Below are 14,488 nucleotides of genomic sequence, written 5' to 3' on the forward strand. Positions count from 1 at the left end.
TAGTAGTTTAGGGTTAGCCTTCCCACTCCCTCCCTTTTTGGTTCCAATATATTTTGTGTTCTTTACTTTAGTATATTGTGTGCATTTCCATCCTTTTGGGACTCTAAATTACATCTGATCCAGGTGGAGTGTCCATGTGTCCAGCTCAGACATAGCAATGCCTACAACTCTCTCTTGTAGAAGGTGAAAATGCAATTTCAAACTTAAAGGGCTTTGTGCCAAGATAGTATTTCCTATCCACAGGGTAGGGGATAACTTTCAGATCAGAGGGGATCTCACGATTGGAACTCACGCCGATTCCGAGAACTGAGATTCCGAAAGCCCTTTCATGAATGGAGTCGAGATCGGCAATGTATAGTGCCTCTTCATACATTCCAATAGGAGCGCTGGAGATTGCCAAGCGCTTGTACTCACGAATCTCGGGTGTTTCCATTGAAATTAATTGTGCAACTCCATTCATGCTGGGGCATTCGGGACCCTCAATCTCAAAACTGGTGGGAGGCACAGTGGTTGGATAAGTGTTAACTTTTTTTCTTGGCACAACCCTTTATCTTTCTTAAAGGGAATCTGCCACCACTTTTATGCAGCCCTCTCTGAGCGTTCTGATGGGCTCAATGATTGAAGTGGTGTAGTCTGTCTCAGGTATGTGCAATGGAAGTTTAGGCTACTCCTGGGGGTCCATGGCATTCCAAATCAACCGTCATCTTAGAATATGTTAACTGACAGTTAAGGGCTGCAGCCACCAAATCTGATTGGTTGTGACTGCACTGCTGATGCTGCTACAGAAGCGTAGGGAGTAGCGATGAGCGAGTATACTCGTCCGAGTAATGTGCTTTAGACGAGTATCTCCCTGCTCGTCCCTGAAGATTCGGGGATCGCTGCGGAGCGGGGAGCTGCGGTGGAGAACGGGGAGGAACGGAGGGGAGATCTCTCTCTCCCTCTCTCCCGCCCGCTCTCCCCTGCTCCCCGCCGCAACTCACCTGTCAGCTGCGGCGGCTCCTGAATCTTCAGGGACGAGCAGGGAGATACTCGTCTAAAGCACATTACTCGAGCGAGTAGTGCTTTAGCGAGTATACTCGCTCATCCTTAGTAGGGAGCAAAACACAACAAAAACTGTTTAAAAAAAATTAAAAACCCCAGATGTTTGGTATTGTCGTTTCCTCAATGACCTGTGAAATAAATTGAGCACAAGTAAAAAGCAAGTAAAAAAAACTGAGCCAAAGTACTTTTTCGGCTTATTTCAACTCCCAAAAAAGCACAATAAAAATGATCAAAACCGCCATATGCAACCCAAAATGCTACCACTATAAATTACAGCTCATCACGCAAAAAACAAGCCCTTAAAGGGCAACGTCCATGGAAAAATGAAAAAAGTTCTTGGACTTTAGGAGCAACGATGCAAAAAAAATTCCCAAAAAGGGTCTTAATTGAGCACAAAGAATGCCGTAAATCCCCCCCCAAAAGAAAAAGAAAATTGCACAATTGATGTTTTTTCAATCCTACAAACATTTTTTTGAATGTTTCATATTACATGGTGCAATAACCAGTTCCATTAAACGATACAACTCACTCCACACGAAACAAACCCTCGTTTGCCGACGTTTGCCGACTGGCTATGGTGGTTAGGGGTTAAATTTTGCAATTTGTAGGGAGAATGCAATCGTATTCAAGTTGATACAACGCTTCCATAAAACAGACTATTGCTGCATGATTCACTCTACATAATAAATAGCCTCTCTAGCAATTTATTGCTACTACATGTAACATTTTGTTTAATTGCCATGTAAAACCCCAATCCGCCTCCCCCTCCCCCCTCCCCCCCCCTCAAAAAAAACAAAAAACTGCTTTCTACAGAAAAAAAAAAACATGTCATAAAAAAACGGGGAATGACCTCATCCCTGATGGAATGATCTTTAACCACTGGAAGGATTTATATTCTCTTTATCCACTACAGACTGACTCCAGAGCTTGCTGGAACTGGTCTCAGGATATTAATTATGACACTGTGTAATGACTTCCCGCCCCATCAGACAAAAGGCGGCCATTTTTTTCTTTAAAATCACTTTTTTTGGATTATTATGCTACACTGTATCCTCATGAGGCTTGTTGTATTTAATTAATGGTATAGACAAGTTTTACACGTTTTATCCCATACAAAATGGGAGTTTGCAACATCAGTGAAGTTTTCTTTACATCTCTGGAAAATCACTTTTTCTAAGGAAAAAAGTTGTTATTTGGTAAACGTGCTTTAATTTTTTAGTAAATTCAAATAGTTATGTCTGGTTTATCTGGGGCTGTCCTAGGGGTGTGGGCTCTGTGGGGAGCATGGGGCAGCTCTGCTTATGGGGGTGTCACTAGAGATGAGCGAACGTACTCGTCCAAGCTTGATACTCGTTCGAGTATTAGCGTGTTCGAGATGCTCGTTACTCGTGACGAGTACCACGCGATGTTCGGGTTACTTTCACTTCCTTCCCTGAGACGTTAGCGCGCTTTTCTGGCCAATAGAAAGACAGGGAAGGCATTACAACTTCCCCCTGCGACGTTCAAGCCCTATACCACCCCCCTGCAGTGAGTGGCTGGCGAGATCAGGTGTCACCCGAGTATAAAAATCGCCCCCTCCCGCGGCTCGCCACAGATGCATTCTGACATACTTTAGGGAAAGTGTTGTTGATGACGGAGCTGCTATAGGGAGAGCGTTAGGAGTTATTTTAGGCTTCAAGAACCCCAACGGTCCTTCTTAGGCCATAGAAATCGCAGATTGCATCTATCTGCGATCTGCGATCTGCGATTCCTGTTCTCTTTTCTATATGCGCTCAATGGGGCCGGCGGCAGCAGCGCCGACCCCATTGAGAACATATAGAAGACAAATCATTCTTCTCTGCCACAGCTGGAACAGCTGGGGCAGAGAAGAACGATGTTTGCCCATTGAATTCAATGGAGCCGGCAATACAGCAGGTTCCACTGAAAGCAATGGGCTGCCGGCGTGCGCGGGATGAATTGTCGGGAAGGGCTTACATATATAAGCCCTTCCCTGCAATTCATCCAGAAATGTGTTAAAATAAATAAATAAATATATATATATATATATATATATATATATGTATATATACTATTACTTACCTTGTCCCGGCAGACGGAGTTCAGCCGTGGCGACCGGCAGTGGGTGTGAGTCAGACTCAGCGCTGAGCCAATCAGGGGGCAGATCTGACTCACACCCCCTTCACACCCACTGTAGGCCGGCCGCGCTGAACTCCGTCTGCCGGGACAAGGTAAGTATATACCGTATATACTGGCGTATAAGACGACTTTTGAACCCCGAAAAATCTGCTCTGAAGTCGGGGGTCGTCTTATACGCCGGTATAAAAAAAAGAAAGTGTCAAAAAAAAAATTCATTACTCACTTCCCCCGGCGTTCTGCGGCGCTACTGCAGGCTGTCGCTCCCTCCTGGTCCCTGGCAGAGCATTGCTTTCTGGACGCAGGGCTTGAAATCCCTGCCTCCAGAAAGCTACTGTGATTAGCTAACACACGCCGTCAGTCAATCACAGCCATTCAATGACATCATTGTCATTGGCTGTGATTGGCTGAAGTCACGTGTGTTTTCTGGAGGCGGGGATTTAAAGCCCTGCGTCCAGAAAGCAATGCTCTGCCGGGGACCAGGAGGGAGCGACATCCTGCAGCAGCGCGGCAGAACGCCGCGGGAAGTGAGTAATGATTTTTATTGTTTGCTCCGCTGTATTGCCGGCGTATAAGGTGACAGTTGGGGGGTCGTCTTATACGCCTTGTCGCCTTATACGCCGGTATATATTTTTATTGTAACACATTTCTGGATGAATTGCAGGGAAGGGCTTCTATATTTAACCCCTTCCCGACAATTCATCCCGCGCACGCCGGCAGCCCATTGCTTTCAGTGGAACCTGCTGTATTGCCGGCTCCATTGAATTCAATGGGCTAACATCATTCTTCTCTGCCACAGCTGTTACAGCTGTGGCAGAGGAGAACGATCTTTATGCTGACAGTGCGGGGGGGGGGGGGGGGGGGCACTCTTGCCGCTATTGTGGCTTAATAGTGGGACCTTGGAACTTGAAATGCAGCCCAACATGTTGCCCCTCGCCTCCCCTATCCGTTGCTGTGTCGTTCCTATCACTTTCTTGAATTGCCCCGATTTTCACAATTGAAAACCTTAGCGAGCATCGGCGATATACAAAAATGCTCGGGTCGCCCATTGACTTCAATGGGGTTCGTTACTCGAAACGAACCCTCGAGCATCGCGAAAATTTCGTCCCGAGTAACGAGCACCCGAGCATTTTGGTGCTCGCTCATCTCTAGGTGTCACCAATGCCAAGACATCCGAGGCTTCTTACTAGTCTTAAAGTGACCCTATGCTCCTGGGACAAGGGTGTTGCAGTGCCAGCCTTAGGATGATGGAATCCTACACAAAATTTTTGGGGGGCCCTCCCTGAGAAAAAAAAAAGATATATATTGAGCTGATAGGCAATCTGCTTGTGTTCCGTTGTGCAGAAAGCCGCATACCTATACCAGAACTGCTCAGGGAATAAATACAGCACCAGAACCAAGATCAGTACAAAATAACAACCCCAGAGCCAAGCTCATAACATAAAGGTAGCACAAAAACTAAGCTTATAATAAAAATATACCACCAAAACCAAACTCAGGTGATAAATACATCACCAGAACCAAGTTTATAATGTAAATACAGCATGAACCAAGCTCAGTACACAAATACAATACCAGAACCGAGTTCATGACATAAATACAAGAGCAGAACGGAGTGATTTTTTGCAGGGGCGCCAATGGGCTGATGGTGGAGCCTTAGAACATTAGAGAGAAGGAGACAGAGCCAGGAGGAGGATGACAGTAGCTCCACATGCCGCATGAAGGTTGTTTCCTGGGATGACGGGGGGGGGGGGGGGGGGGGGGTGAAGCTCAGCTGTATAGCTTGTCCCTCTCGGAGCCTGTTGTACCGGCATTATGTAATTATCAACGGCTAGAGCAAGTTTTGGCTTATTTTATGAGATCTGCTTTACAGAGAGATATTATTATTAATACACAAAGAAAATTATGGAGGTGATGTTCTCACATTTACGACTCGCCGACCTTGTAGATCCAAGTCTGGAACGACTTATTTCGCTGACAAATGAAATCATATTCCAAAGAAATGCAATATAACTCCTGTAAAATGATATTCAATAAGTTTAACCCCTTCAGGCAGTTAAAGGGTGAAGTTGTGGATGGACTGTATCTCCCTCCCAGGCTTTTAGTCTGGACAGGGTGGTGGTCCACTCCACAACTTCACCGTAGTTCTCAGAAAGCTCAGCTGTAGGCACTGACCCCGTTACTGGAGCATAAAAGACTGCAGCTCCAGGGAGTCAGTGTCTGACAGCCTGAGGAGGAATCCATCTGAGCACCCTGCGTGGTGCAGCGTTGCATCTGTCTTCTGCATGGACTTTTGTGTTGCTTTCTTTGTTGCCTGGAGCATACCTTAAATAAAGACTGAAGTAAGTTTTTATGTACTTTTGGAGTCCAGGGTGTTGTTGCCGACCCCACCCCCTGAGAGAAATTGCTTATCTATTTCCTTCCACCCCAGTCTGTGTTTAAGGACCTTAAAGGGAAGCTGCCACCGGCTGTGAGCACCATAGGCTAAGTTATGGTGGTCATACGGCAGAGTCCCAGGAGTCTAGGGAGGTAAGTTTTCTACTTACCCGCCTCGCAGTGCCCGCGCTGTTGGCCATAAAGCTAGCATATGGTCTGACCGTACATCAGACTCCAAGCTCCAGGTTGTGTGTATGACCCCCATTCATCTCTATGGGATTACTCACACAGCCTGCAGCTTTGAGTCCGCCGCACAGTCCATGGCACAACGTTTTGGACTGACAGAGTGGGCATTGGGAGGCAGGTAAGTATAAAGAATACCCCCTGGGCTCCTGCCCTATGAGCTCACAGCCGGTGACAGGTTCCCTTTAAGTCAAAGAAGCTCGAAAACAGGAAAGATGAGCAATCCAAAGTAGGCACAGGGGTCTGAAATCTGCAAAATAAACCACAAATTATCCAATGAGCAGAGTTTATCTAGTGGAGAACTTTTTTTAAAAGCATGGACTGCATTAACCCCTTCCTGCTGCGACCCATTCTTTTTTTTGCCCTCACTTGCAAATAACTCCTAGCCTTTCTTATATTTCCGGTGACGCGGCTACATGAGGGCTTGTTATTTTGCAGGATGAGTTGTACTTTTCAGTGGGGCCATTTAACGTTCTATATAATCTATTCAAATGTTTTTACAATTTCTTCATTCACACGGGGAGATGTGCCGCCGGCAGCTGGGCTTGTTTGAATGGAAGATGGGGTCACCCAACGAATGAGTGTTTGCTTGTTCCTCGGGATGAACCATGACTGAGCCATGAGAAAGTCCTTTAGTTTGCTGGTGGAAGGGCCATCAGTCATCTGTATCCACTACTCCAGATTAAACCATCTATGGGTTTCGGTGAAGCCTGTTTCCGGCTTCTGATGATACATTTCCAGTCGCGCTTCGTGCCGTAGCCGAGACGCTTTCTCAAACAAACCACAAATCAAAATGGCAATTAGCCTTCTCCCTGCGAGAAAGCACCATGACGGCACTGCCTTACAAATGTCGGATATCTTTATTAACTTGTAGATGTCTTTCGTTTCAACTTCTTTCATCTTATAATATATGAAACAACCTTGATTCAAAGACTCTGGTAGCAGCTTATGGAGGATGTAAAATGCCTTATGATAATTGCTTCCAGACCATCTTGGGCATAGGAAGATGCAGAAACCCTGGGCCTTGGCGCATGGAATTAGTAGGAGCACCGACTGCATGCCGGCACCAGTGTGTGCAGATACGATGGATTTGTAATGGACCTGATGGATCGGTCCGAACCCCTAGGATTAAACTGCTGAGTCGGGGGTCTACCTGGTCTGCAGTATCTAGAAGCCAGAGTCCGACGGGAGTCCAGATGCTGCCAGTGGGCGACTCCCCTGGCTGTCGCCTCCAACCTGGAGTACGCAACAAATCCCATCCACTCCGCATATCAACCGCAAACACTTCCTGAACACAAATAACGTCTTTGATAATGGAAGCTTTGTTTTTACCACCAACAGAGTGGAACCGGGCATGGATGAAGGAGAGTCCCAGATGCTGAGAAGAGCAAGGGGATAGCGGAGTAAGCTGCCTCCAGATACTTGGGGGTCTGACTGTATCCAACCGGAGAATCTTTCAGCCCATCAGGCAGCCCCCAACTAGCGATCATTTTGGTTGATGTTATCTATTTCCTTCCACCCAAGTCTGATGTGTATGGGAACCTTAAACTAAGTTATGGTGGTCATAGGGCAGGTTCCCAGGAGTCTAGGGAGGTAATTTTTCTACTTACCCGCCTCGCAGTGCCCGCGCTGTTGGCCACGAAAGCCAGCATGCGGTCCGACCGTGCATCAGACTCCAAGCTCCAGGTTGTGTGTATGACCCCCATTCATCTCTATGGGATTACTCGCACAGCCTGCAGCTTTGAATCCGCCGCACGGTCCATGGCACAACGTTTTGGGTTGACAGAGTGGGCATTGGGAGGCAGGTCACATCTTTCCTGTTTTCGAGCTTCTTTGACTTAAAGGGAACCTGTCACCAGCTGTGAGCACCATAATCTAAGTTCTGGTGCTCATAGGGCAGGAGCTTGGATTATGGTGCTCACAGCTGGTCACAGGTTCCCTTTAAGTCAAAGAAGCTCGAAAACAGGAAAGATGAGCAATCCAAAGTAGGCACAGGGGTCACAAATCTGCAAAATAAACCACAAATTATCCAATGAGCAGAGTTTATCTAGTGGAGACCTTTTTTTTTTGTAAAGCATGGACTGCATTAACCCCTTCCTGCTGCGACCCTTTGATTTTTTCCTTTTTTGCCCTCACTTTTAAATAACCTTTTTTCTATTTCCGGTGACGCGGCTACATGAGCGCTTGTTCTTTTGCGGGACGAGTTGTATTTTTCAGTGGGGCCATTTAACATATCATGTAATGTATTCAAATATTTTTAAAATTTCTAAGTGGTGCAAAATGAAAGAAAACCTACAATTGCACCAATTTTGGGTGGGTTGATTTTATAAATGATTTCTCTTCATTCGGTGGCACATGACGATTACTGCAATACAAAATTTATATCGTTTTCTATCTAGTAGTATTTTAAAAAATACCTTTAAAAAATATTTCCTCCTCTTGCCATCTTTTGACCCCAACAACCTTTTCATTTTTCCACTCATGTAGCAGCTGCGTAGGAGCTTATTTTTTGTGAGGTTGTAGAGTCCGAGGAGCGGGGCCTCAGCCTAGGAGACAGTGGGGTAGAGTTTGGGCCTTGTCATGGGGCTCTACCGTCTCCCACCCTTAAGGTAGCGAGGGACCCGTCCAAGTAACTGAGGGTAGGTCTTTCAAAGGGTAACCCACTACGTGGTTTACGTTGACGATCTGTTGTCACGGGTGACGCCACCATTCCTTCCTCTGCAGTGAATCTGGATGGTAAAATAAATGGTTCACACACAGGGAAGTTTAAATAGCAAAGCCGGGAACGGTCAGCAGAGCTCCTTTACTTGTAGAAAACTATTTACAGTTCAATCAAAGTAAAGTATAACTCATGCCAGCAAGATAATTGGTGCAGAAATCACAAAGTGGTGCGACAGGGAGCAAATGAAGGGTTCACAGAGGAGTCTACAGTCCTAGTTATCTGTAGGGCTCCGTGCCCGGTATGAACGCCTCTTTCTCTTTGCAGCTCTCTACCAGTCTGCACTCACGTCTGGCATACATTCCACACTGCGATGGCTGTTTCACTCTCTCAGTTCCTCATGGGTTAATACACCACTGGCATTTCCTGGGTGTAACGGGCCCAGGGACGGCTGGGGATGTCTCTCTGCCTCCTCCACACAGAGCTCAAGGTGTCTGTGTGAGTTCCTTGCCAGGCTAGGACCGGAACCAAAGGACCTTGAACTAAGGCCTTGCATCCACATATATATCTCACGCTCATGTGACAGACAACAAGATACATTTCCCAGACATTCTCACATACCAGACAGTTAACCCATTCAGTGCTGCAGAAGTGCAATGCACATCCTATTCATGCAACATGAAAGACACTGACAACATGAAGAACGAGACAAATGCACTCATACACTATGGAGGGGCCCCGTTATTCTGGGCCACTACAAGGTGATCTGTAGTTCATAGTGATACCACTTTAGGGTATATATGACTTTTTGATTGTATGTTATTCAAACAGCCAGTGGCGCTTGCCAGCAGCGTTCAGTAATCAGCGCTCCCGTGCGGTACGCTCTCCCTCTCCGCCAGCCATGTTGGACCCCTTGGGCACCACCATATTATTGTAGCCTCACAAAAATTGAGGTAGCAGTGATGCCACTATGAAGAATGGCACCTCTGTTAGGGGATAGGATGGGTAAGCCTGCCTCTCTCAGCAGCGCTAGGTGCGGGAGACGTTTTATATATATGGATCCGTGTTGCGTCACAAACAGACTATGGAAGTGTAGTGGTATATGGAATGTTTAGGATGCATAAAGGGTTAATGACGGCAATGTAATGAACCTGACGTGATGTAATAGAGAGTCATAATGACGAGGTGTAGGCAGTTTGGCATAAGGCACGGATCGGATATGGAGTCGAGTAACGGTATGAAGTCGCTAGTACAATGCGAGACGACTTCTGGATCTAAGACGTGTGATATGTTCAGCAGTTAAGGGGCATTTGAGGTCGAGGCCTACAGCCACAGTGATGATGTATACAGCGGTTACACCGCAGGTAATGAGATGTACAATTACGCTGGCGAAATATGAGGAAAGCCATAAGCCTTGCTGCTGCCAGGAGGAACTACAGAGGAACAGAATGAGATGTAAATATCATTGAGAGACACCAAGGGATGAGTAGTACTGTCACTTTCAGAGTACTATCCCTTTAAGTGAGAGAGTTCATGCTATCGATATATTACATGATGATAAAATACACGAACCCTTCTATGAAGCACAACCTGTGTATGAATGCGCCGCCTCCGTTTCTCATCACTGCGCCATCCTGAACCTATACCAACCCCCGCGACTACACATCAGAGAAAGGCCCTTAAAGGGATCCTGGATACATCAAGCAGCTTCTCCTCAAGCAAGTTCAAAGACTAATGAGGATAACTGGCACGACCGGGACGCAGGAATGTGGCGCTTTGAAGTTTATTGACGTCGTTATCAACGTGCTACTAAAATGTCCATTATAGCGTCAGCAGCGTTTATGTTGGCAGCGCTCGGCCGTCTCCTAAGTCATAATTACATGGCCAAGATGAGGAACTCCTGTTCCAGTCATATCTAATCTACTCCTAGCGGCCCGCGGGGGTCGGAGGACATTTATGAGTGAGACGATACAAATTATCTGTGTGCAACGAGGAGAACGGTTTTTTTATCATTAGAGAGCAATTTGGAGAAAAACAAGATTGCTAAAAAAAAAGCCAAAATTGTTCCGGAGCCTTCAGACGGGTCCAGTACGTACCGGATGAGGTTTCTGGGGAGTTTCCATCCCCTGCTGTATGTGGGGCCGGTCAGCAATGAGCAGGACAAATTACAAGGATCGCAGCGTATAAATATGACTGCAGGGTCTGACTACACAGAGATTGTCTGCAGTCTGCTGCCGTGGAAACGTATAGGCTGGGATAGGAGCTGTAGACACAAAACGGGAGGATATTTTTCATTGGGGGTCATAGGCTGAATTGGCTTTTTTCAGCCTTGCATACTATGTTACTGCGTAAGATTATTAGCAAAATTGATACATTTTTATATTAGACTAGCTGATATACCCGGCTTCACCCGAGTTAATTTGGTACTGGTGTTTATCTGGTGTTCACACGGAAAATCTTATGAAGTCGTGGTTACTTTAGAGACACCGAGGAAGAAAATATGTTCACCATTTTGCATGGTTCTTTGCGTTACCCAGGAATCACCACGTGGAGGTAACCATACGACGTTTCCTTTATATAAAATGACATCGGGAAGTGAGAGAATTAGATTACGTACGTAAAATTTGGACGCTAATTCTTTTGCGCTACAATTGAATAATCGAGTTGGGAACCATTAACTTTTCCTATTTATGACATAATCAATGCTCACGTCAAATTTCATGTTTCTATGACATCGGGAAGTGAATTAGATTACGTACGTAAAATTTGGACGCTAATTCTTTTGCGTTAGAATTGAATAATCGAGTTGGGACCCAATTACTTTTCCTATTTTGGACATCATCTATGCTTGTGCCAAATTTCATGTTTGTACGACACCGGGAAGATGGAGAATTAGTGGTGAGTCAGTTAGTGAGGGCTTTCGTCTTTATATATATATAGATGTACTGGCAAAAAATTGTGGCAGAGACATTCATATCCTTTTAAAGGGGTTTTCTGGGCCAAAACTATTGATGACTTATCCTCAAAAAAGCTCAATAATAGTTAATCGCTGGGGACCCGCCACTCAGGATCACCGGCAATCAGCTGCTCGCCCGGTTAGTGCAGCAGGTCAGATGTCATTATGCAGCAGAAGTGTTACATCTGCCTTCACTCCCATTGAAATCAATGTGAGCTGCAGCCAACTATTACACTTCCGCATGCGAGCCCGGTGTCGGAGGTGGAAGTGCCAGAAGTGTAATAGTTGGTTTCAGCTTCCATTGATTTCAGTGGGAGTGAAGCCAACTATGGTATTACCTCTACCGACCGCCCCCCCCCCGCCCCCCCATGATGATACCCAGCTCCGTTGCACGATCACCAGGAATACCGAGCGGCAGCCTCCAGCCATCAACTATTGTTGACCTAACCCGAGGATACATCATCGACAGTTTATACATGGAACAGCCCATTCAGTCCTACAAGGAGGTGTATGTTCATCAATCACTGGGGACTCGGTATAAGATATACCCCCCTTCTCAGTCCTTCTTTTAGTGCATAGAGCGTCTGTAAGCTCCCCCCACTGTATGGTTTTATTTTTGTCATTTCCACACACTATTAAAGGAGATGTCTCGAGGAAGCAGTGATTTTTTTTTTTTGCCCAGTCCCCCTAATTAAACATACATTACTAATTACCCCTGTAAATGACTTTCCTAGCTGGTTTGTACTTACCGTTCCAGCGTTTCAGCAACTTATAAAAGTTTCCCCCAAGATGGCGCCGGCTCTTTCCCCGTCGCTCGCTGCAGCCCGACGTGCGCGCTCCGAGACGCTGCCAGCTGTGTCTCCATGGCAACCGGACGCCCTGCAGCCGCCGACCAGAACGCCGCGCAGCCGCCGACCAGACGCCCCGCAGCCGCCGACCAGTCACCCCACCTCCAGGCAGCAGGTAACCGGCGCTAGCCCCGGCTCCCCAGCGCTACGCTCCCGGCTCCCCAGCGCTAGACCCTCAGCCCAGGTGAAGGCCCCGGAGCCCAGCGCTAGGTTTCCGGAGCCCAGCGCTAGGTTCCGGAGCCCAGGTGAAGGCCCCGGAGCCCAGCACTGGGCTCCGGGGCCTTCACCTGTCAGTGAACATCACCCCCGACCCATCACTTACCCCCCTGGCCCAGCGCTAGTTCCCCCGGCCTAGCGACAGCCCCCCCATCGCAGCGACAGCCCCCCCGGCCTAGCGACAGCCCCCCCCATCGCAGCGACAGCCCCCCCGGCCTAGCGACAGCCCCCCCATCGCAGCCCCCCCCCGGCCTAGCGACAGCCCCCCCATCGCAGCCCCCCCGGCCTAGCGACAGCCCCCGCATCGCAGCGGCAACCCCCCCCCCCCATCGCAGCGACAGCGACGACAGCCCCCCCCCCCCCGGCGCAGCGACAGCCCCCCCCCGGCCTAGCGACAGCCCCCCCATTGCAGCGGCAGCCCCCCCCCCCGGCCTAGCGACAGCCCCCCCATCGCAGCGGCAGCCCCCCCCATCGCAGCGACAGCGACGACAGCCCCCCCCCCGGCGCAGCGGCAGCCCCCCCCGGCCCATCACTTACCTGGACGGCAGGACAGCTGGGCGGCAGGACAGCTGGGCGGCTTCTCCGGACAGCTGGGCGGCTCTGCACCTTCCTCTAACAGAGGAAGGTACAGATGGCTGCTTCAGCGCGCTCCCGAGCAGTGACAGCTCGTCTGCGCATGCGCAGAAGAGCTGTAGCGGGGAGCACACTGAAGCGGCTCGTGCTGAAAGGAGAAGACCGGACTGCGCAAGCGCGTCTAAAAAAGCAAGCTGCCAGCGAATTTAGACGGAACCATGGAGACGAGGACGCTAGCAACGGAGCAGGTAAGTGGAATAACTTCTGTATGGCTCATATTTAATGCACAATGTATATTACAAAGTGCATTAATATGGCCATACAGAAGTGTATAACCCCACTTGGTTTCGCGAGACCACCCCTTTAATTAACAAGATAATAAGCTAATAATAAGCTAATCATTCACAGAACGTCCCCTTTATCAGCCCCCATCTAGTAGCATTGGGCCTCCTTCCTTTGAACTTCAGATCTGCAGCAATTCCTTGTGACATAGATTCCACTCGGTGATAAAATGGTTCTGCAGGAATACCGGCCCCTGCGGACAGGAAGCTTCTGGTAGTTCCCACAGACTAGATGGCGGTCTGACATGTTCTGACCGGCTGACAGGAAGGGGTCAGCGATTCATGCTGCTTGCGCCAAATTCTGACCTCCCATCAGCAACAGAGATCTGGACCCATCTGACCAGGAGATGTTTACCCGCTGCTCAGTGATACAAGTTTTGCGCTCTTTTGCCCGCTGGAGTCTTTCTGTTTCTCTTAGACACAATGGCGCTGGAACGGGGAGTCTGCTGTTATTGTTCATCCGTGCGGAGGAACGGCGAGTTGTGCGTTCAGACACGTTAGTTGGAGCTCCAGCGTTGTATTAAGCTGACTGTGCAGCCTGTTGGTCAGAGCACTTCCTGACATCCTCCTCTGACCCTTTCTAGGGATGATTACTAGTTCCGTCCACAGGATCCCCTTTCGGTGATGAGTTCTCTGTATTCTCTCCACACTGTTACATGAGAGAACCCCCCGCGGTTGGCATTGAGATCCCGGCTAGTCTAATACCAATGACCCGGCCTCGATGGAAGTCGCTCTGATCGCTGGATTTTTGCATTCTACTGTCCTAGCAGCAGGACACCGTGGCAGCACAGCCCCCGGTCACGAACATAAACGTGTAGTCCCAGACCATCCGAGCATGCACGTTTGATGCTACACGGAAAGGGGATAAGCAGCTGCCAGACGCCTCTTATCTCCTGGGAAATAAGGAACTGCATGCATCTTTCCCAGACATCTAGGGACGTTTGGCCGCCGCACGCATTACTGGGAATCCCTTTGAATCAGTATGTTATCACAGATATGACAATCAGCTCATAAACGTCGCGTATAATTGTCTTTTTTCGTTTTATTTACTAAATTGCTCTCATTCCTGTTTTTCCGCTTCTTCTAGGAAGTGGCCTTTATC

The sequence above is a fragment of the Eleutherodactylus coqui genome, chromosome 12 (genome assembly GCF_035609145.1).
Source record: "Eleutherodactylus coqui strain aEleCoq1 chromosome 12, aEleCoq1.hap1, whole genome shotgun sequence".
Taxonomy (NCBI): Eukaryota; Metazoa; Chordata; class Amphibia; order Anura; family Eleutherodactylidae; genus Eleutherodactylus; species Eleutherodactylus coqui.